Source organism: Nerophis lumbriciformis, linkage group LG01 (assembly GCF_033978685.3).
Source record: "Nerophis lumbriciformis linkage group LG01, RoL_Nlum_v2.1, whole genome shotgun sequence".
Lineage (NCBI taxonomy): Eukaryota > Metazoa > Chordata > Actinopteri > Syngnathiformes > Syngnathidae > Nerophis > Nerophis lumbriciformis.
In genome coordinates, this window is record NC_084548.2 from 7,897,501 (window position 1) to 7,904,347 (window position 6,847).

Sequence of the window (6,847 nt, forward strand, 5' to 3'; positions counted from 1 at the left end):
ATTCTCATCCCAGTCGCTTCACACTCGGCTGCGAACCGATCGAGTGAGAGCTGAAGATCTTGGCCAGATGAAGCCATCAGGACCACATCATCTGCAAAAAGCAGAGACCTAATCCTGCAGCCACCAAACCAGATCCCCTCAACGCCTTGACTGCGCCTAGAAATTCTGTCCATAAAAGTTATGAACAGAATCGGTGACAAAGGGCAGCCTTGGCGGAGTCCAACCCTCACTGGAAACGTGTCCGACTTACTGCCGGCAATGCGGACCAAGCTCTGGCACTGAGCATACAGGGAGCGGACTGCCACAATCAGACAGTCCGATACCCCATACTCTCTGAGCACTCCCCACAGGACTTCCCGAGGGACACGGTCGAATGCCTTCTCCAAGTCCACAAAGCACATGTAGACTGGTTGGGCAAACTCCCATGAACCCTCAAAGACCCTGCCGAGAGTATAGAGCTGGTCCACAGTTCCACGACCAGGACGAAAACCACACTGTTCCTCCTGAATCCGAGGTTCGACTATCCGGCGTAGCCTCCTCTCCAGTACACCTGAATAGACCTTACCGGGAAGGCTGAGGAGTGTGATCCCACGATAGTTAGAACACACCCTCCGGTTCCCCTTCTGAAAGAGAGGAACCACCACCCCGGTCTGACAATCCAGAGGTACCGCCCCCGATGTCCACGCGATGTTGCAGAGTCTTGTCAACCAAGACAGCCCCACAGCATCCAGAGCTTTAAGGAACTCCGGGCGGATCTCATCCACCCCCGGGGCCTTGCCACCGAGGAGCTTTTTGACTACCTCAGCAACCTCAGCCCCAGAAATAGGAGAGCCCACCACAGATTCCCCAGGCACTGCTTCCTCATAGGATAAGTAAATAATAAAAATCAAAATAAAAAATAAATAAAAAATAAATAAATAAATAAATGAATGACAGACTAAAAAATAACATTTAAAACAGAAGTAAAATACACATTGAAAAAGCAAATGCAAATTACCCTAAGAACAATTTGTTGGATAAAAAACAGTTGAAAAAGTTAACAGTTTAAAGTCTCATGCTGGGTTAAAAGCCAGTGAATAAAAATGGGTTTTAAGAAGGGTCTTAAAAGAAGCCAAAGAAGGGGCCTGTCTCACATGGAGAGGGAGATCGTTACAGAGTTTGGGACCCGCAACAGAGAGATATCCACATATTTCCCGTGAGACTCCAGAATTTCAGTACCCCTCCCTAAAAATCTCCCGGGGCAACCATTCTCCCGAATTTCCACCCGGACAACAATATTGGGGGCGTCCCTTAAAGGCACTGCCTTTAGCGTCCTCTACAACTTGTCATCACGTCCGCTTTTCCTCCATACAAACAGCGTGCCGGCCCAGTTATATCCTATATGCTGCTTTTACACACAAATAAGTGAATGCCACACATACTTGGTCAACAGCCATACAGGTCACACAGAGGGCGGCCGTATAAACAACTTTAACAATGTTACAAATATGCACCACACTGTCAACCCACACCAAACAAGAATGACAAACACATTTCGGGAGAACATCCGCACCGTGACACAACATAAACACAACAGAACAAATACCCAGAATCCCTTGCAGCACTAACTCTTCCGGGACGCGACAAGCCCCCCCCCCCATCTCCCGAGTTTGGCGGTCTCAAGGTTGGCAAGTATGTGCTAAGTTCAAACCCCGGCCAGCCGAGTCATACCAAAGACTATAAAAATGGGACCCATTACCTCCCTGCTTGGGTTGGAATTGGGGTTTAAATTACCAAAATGATTCCCGGGCGTGGCCACTGCTGATGCTCACTGCTCCCCTCACGTCCCAAGGGGTGATCAAGGGTGATGGGTCAAATGCAGAGAAAAATTTGGCCACATCTAGTGTGTGTGTGACAATCATTGGCACTTTAACTTTTAAGCGTTACACTAGGAGCGAAGCACCATCAAACTAAGCATTCGTTGCACGAACATACTAGCTTTGTTAGACAAGGTCCTAGACCGTATTGGACAATATAGTTTACATACAAAACCTCCATTTCCATTTATTACAAGTAATAAGAAAGCGTAAATGCCTGACTTAACTAGCAATCGTCTCCATCTTTCAAAGGCATCCCCGATACAAATCCTCGTTTTGTTCCTGACTTTGTCATGAATAAGTGGAGAATCGTAACCACGCCTTTTGGATTTACTAAGGTCTGACATGTTTAGTAACTTTACCAGTGGCAGGAGCTAGATGAAGATGGCGGTGCGTAACTGGCAACCTGGATGTAACACACTTACGGACTTTTTAATTGGTGAAAAAGGTAGACGGGTGGGACATCGAAATGAAAACAATAAGATTTCAGGGCTGTAAATCAAATTTTGAAATGAGCATATCCCGGCTGAACTACCGTTATCAGTTACAGAGGTATTAGAAAAGAACATGATTTATTAAAGCCTTTTGACATATCAGGGCCATTTAATGACTTGACATGAAATTATTACTTATGGCTCCTTTAAATGTGAATCAATCACGCAGTAATGGAGTCGTATGTAATGTGTGTGTGTGTGTGTGTGTGTATGCTTACCTTTGATAATGGCTCCTTGTTGGCCTGCCCTTTTACTTCTTAAACACACACACACACACACATTAAACACAATAGAGCTACGGGACATGACGTCACAAAACAAGCGCCATATTGGCAGGAAAAAAACACGAGTTTATCACTGGGGTGAGTTTTTCCTTGCCCTTATGTGGGCTCTGAACCGAGGATGTCGTTGTGGCTTGTGCAGCCCTTTGAGACACTTGTGATTTAGGGCTATATAAATAAACATTGATTGATTGATTGATTGTCTTGATTGTCAAAGATGTGGTTAGTAATGTAACCTTTGACATTTATACCCAAATTAATGCTTTTGATAATCTGTACATTTTGCGTTGTACTTATGACTGCATGGGGAAACATTTTCTGGGCACATAAATATGCTGACATAATATGTATCCCCTTTTATCTTCATGTGTGATTAATGAAATAAGTGCAAATTTGCACGTTTCCTTGCAGATAATGCTTCATATCATATTTATAGAATAAACCACATCAGTTGAGGAAAATACCAACTTAAAACCAACTTTATTTATGAATGAGTAAATTGCATTAATAGCATCTTGTAATTAGTTTTTAACGTTATTATTCATTTCATATTTTGATAGGTTAAAAATGAACACCAATGGGAGACTCAATTCCTACCTATATTTCTGATGAACACTATCACATAATTTATTCAGAAAGTATAAATAACAACAAATGAGGATAGAATACTATTAACAGCAACATGTAAGTGTAAAAAATATATATATATATGATTTGTACATTTTTAGAATGTGCTTGTTCTAGCTTATAACAAAGAAAACAATCTGAAGTTGTCTTTATTTTTAAATTATCACGCCATGATTTTAACCAGTTTAGCCCAGATTTTCCTCCATGTGGCCCCTGAGCTAAAATGAGTTTGACATCCTTGTTTTAGGTATTATATTTAAAGGGAGACAAGGGAAAATATTGGATCGACTAAAGATTGTAGGGCGAAGGCAAAATAACGAGGTAGTCCTATAGCTCTGGAACTTTGTTCTTTATCATGGCTGACTCGATAGTCGCATGCCGAGTGCATGATACAAGTCGGTCATGTTTAACCAAATGTCATGTTGTAATGTTCAATATCAGTGTGTTTAAAATGTGCAGTAAAACCTGAAGGCTTGATAATAAGCGGATGTCAATCATTTTAGCTGCCAACATGGCATTGTAAACAAAACTAGTCATGTGACTCTATAGCACCATTTTAGATAAGTCGTATTATCATTTGTCAGAACTGCAATGTGCCATTTCAATTTATTGCGGCACCTACTTATCTTCCAGTCTCAGCCATCAGACACGACAATAAAAAATGATCAAATAAAAAGGAAACGGAGCGGTGCGCTTATAAAGTTTATGATAAGAAAACAGTAGGCTTTTTTTGTTTTTAATTAATCAATCCTACACAACAATACCATAATAATGCAATCCAATTCCAAAACCAAACCCGACCCAGCAACACTCAGAATAGCAATAAACAGAGCAATTGAGAGGAAACACAAACAGGACACAGAACAATCTAAATGTAGTGAAACAAAAATGAATACCGTATTTTTCGGACTATAAGTCGCAGTCTTTTTCATAGTTTGGCCGGGGGTGCGACTTATACTCAGGAGCAACTTATGTGTGAAATTATTCACACATTAGCGCAAAATATCAAATAATATTATTTAGCTCATTCACGTAAGAAACTAGACCAGGGGTCGGCAACCCGCGGCTCTAGAGCCGCATGCGGCTCTTTAGCGCCGCCCTAGTGGCTCTCTGGAGCTTTTTAAAAAACGTATGAAAAATGGAAAAAGATGAGGGGAAAAATTTATATTTTTTGTTTTAATATGGTTTCTGTAGGAGGACAAACATGACACAAGCCTCCCTAATTGTTACAAAGCACACTGTTTGTATTAAACATGCTTCACTGATTCGAGTATTTGGCGAGCGCCGTTTTGTCCTACTCATTTTGTCGGTCCTTGAACTCACCGTAGTTTGTTTACATGTATACCTTTCTCCGACTTTCTAGGACGTTTTATTCCACTTCATTTTCTGTCTCATTTTGTCCAACAAAATTTTAACGTTGAGCATGAAAGGTGAGTTTTGTTGATGTTATTGACTTGTGTGGAGTGCTAATCAGACATATTTGGTCACTGCATGACTGCAAGCTAATCGATGCTAACATGCTATTTAGGCTAGCTATATGTACATATTGCATCATTATGCCTCATTTGTAGCTATATTTGAGGTCATTTAGTTTCCTTTAAGTCCTCTTAATTCAATTTATATCTCATGACACACTATCTGTATGTAATATGGCTTTTAATTTTTTTGCGGCTCCAGACAGATTTGTTTTTGTATTTTTGGTCCAATATGGCTCTTTCAACATTTTGTGTTGCCGACCCCTGGACTAGACGTATAAGATTTCATGGGATTTAGCGATTAGGAGTGACAGATTGTTTGGTAAACGTATAGCATGTTCTATATGTTATAGTTATTTGAATGACTCTTACCATAATATGTTACGTTTGTCATGTCTGTGATCATGTTTTGTTTAGTTGTGTTTTGCTTGGTTTTTGGACACTTTTTAGTTCTTGTCTTCACTCCCTTTGTCACCATAGTAACCATTAGTTTCACCTGGTTCACATCGTCATGTCACGCACCTGTCTCACGTTTTCACATTGAGTCACGCACCTGTTTTCACTAATCATGTCATCACTATTTAAGCCTGTAGTTGCCAGGCAGTTAGCCTGGCGCCATCACTCTTGACACACTCTGTTTCATGTTCATAGTCCATGCTGCCCTGTTCACGTCATGGCAAGTAAGTTTTTTTCTATTTATGCCACAGTTAGCGACTTTTGTTCCTGTCCATAGTTTTTTGCCCACGTGCAAGTATTTGTTTCATTAGTCAAGTTTGTACTTCCGCCTTGAGCGTGCTTTTTGTTCTTTTGTTAGTGTAAAAATAAAAATGTATTTACCTTCACGCCATGTCCGGTCCAAATCATTTGCACCATGGGAAAACAAACCACGCCAAAGTCCAAGTCTTGACAAGGTTAACATACCAGGCACGTTCTCAGTTGCTTATTTATGCGTCATATAACGTACACTTATTCAGCTTGTTGTTCACTATTCTTGATTTATTTTAAATTGCCTTTCAAATGTCTATCCTTGGTGTTGTGTTTTATCAAATAAATTTCCCCACAAAATGCGACTTATACTCTTATATATGTTTCTTTTCTTCTTTATTATGCATTTTCAGGCGGTGTGACTTATACTCCGGAGCGACTTATACTCCGAAAAATACGGTATCAATGAGATGTAAGAAAAATTTAAGGTTGGAGAAAACAATTGTTTATTAAATGAAGATTGGTACATTTGTAATAACATATGTTGCTCCAAAACCTGTATGTACCTTTCAGCATTAATGGTGCCTTCACAGATGTGTAAGTTACCCATGTCTTGGGCACTAATACACCCCCATACCATCACAGATGCTGGCTTTTCAACTTTGCGCCTATAACAATCCGGATGGTTCTTTTCCTCTTTGGTCCGGAGGACACGACGTCCACAGTTTCCAAAAACAATTTGAAATGTGGACTCGTCAGACCACAGAACACTTTTACACTTTGTATCAGTCCATCTTATATGAGCTCAGGGCCAGCGAAGCCGACGGCGTTTCTGGGTGTTGTTGATAAACGGCTTTCGCTTTGCATAGGAGAGTTTTAACTTGCACTTACAGATGTAGCGACCAACTGTAGTTACTGACAGTGGGTTTCTGAAGTGTTCCTGAGCCCATGTGGCGATATCCTTTACACACTGATGTCGCTTGTTGATGCAGTACAGCCTGAGGGATCGAAGGCTTAGCTGCTTACGTGCAGTGATTTCTCCAGATTCTATGAACCCTTTGATGATATCACAGACCGTAGATGGTGAAATCCCTAAATTCCTTGCAATAGCTGGTTGAGAAAGGTTTTTCTTAAACTGTTCAACAATTTGCTCAGGCATTTGTTGACAAAGTGGTGACCCTCGCCCCATCCTTGTTTGTGAATGACTGAGCATTTCATGGAATCTACTTTTATACCCAATCATGGCACCCACCTGTTCCCAATTTGCCTGTTCACCTGTGGGATGTTCCAAATAAGTGTTTGATGAGCATTCCTCAACTTTATCAGTACCGGTATTTATTGCCACCTTTCCCAACTTCTTTGTCACGTGTTGCTGGCATCAAATTCTAAAGTTAATGATTATTTGCAAA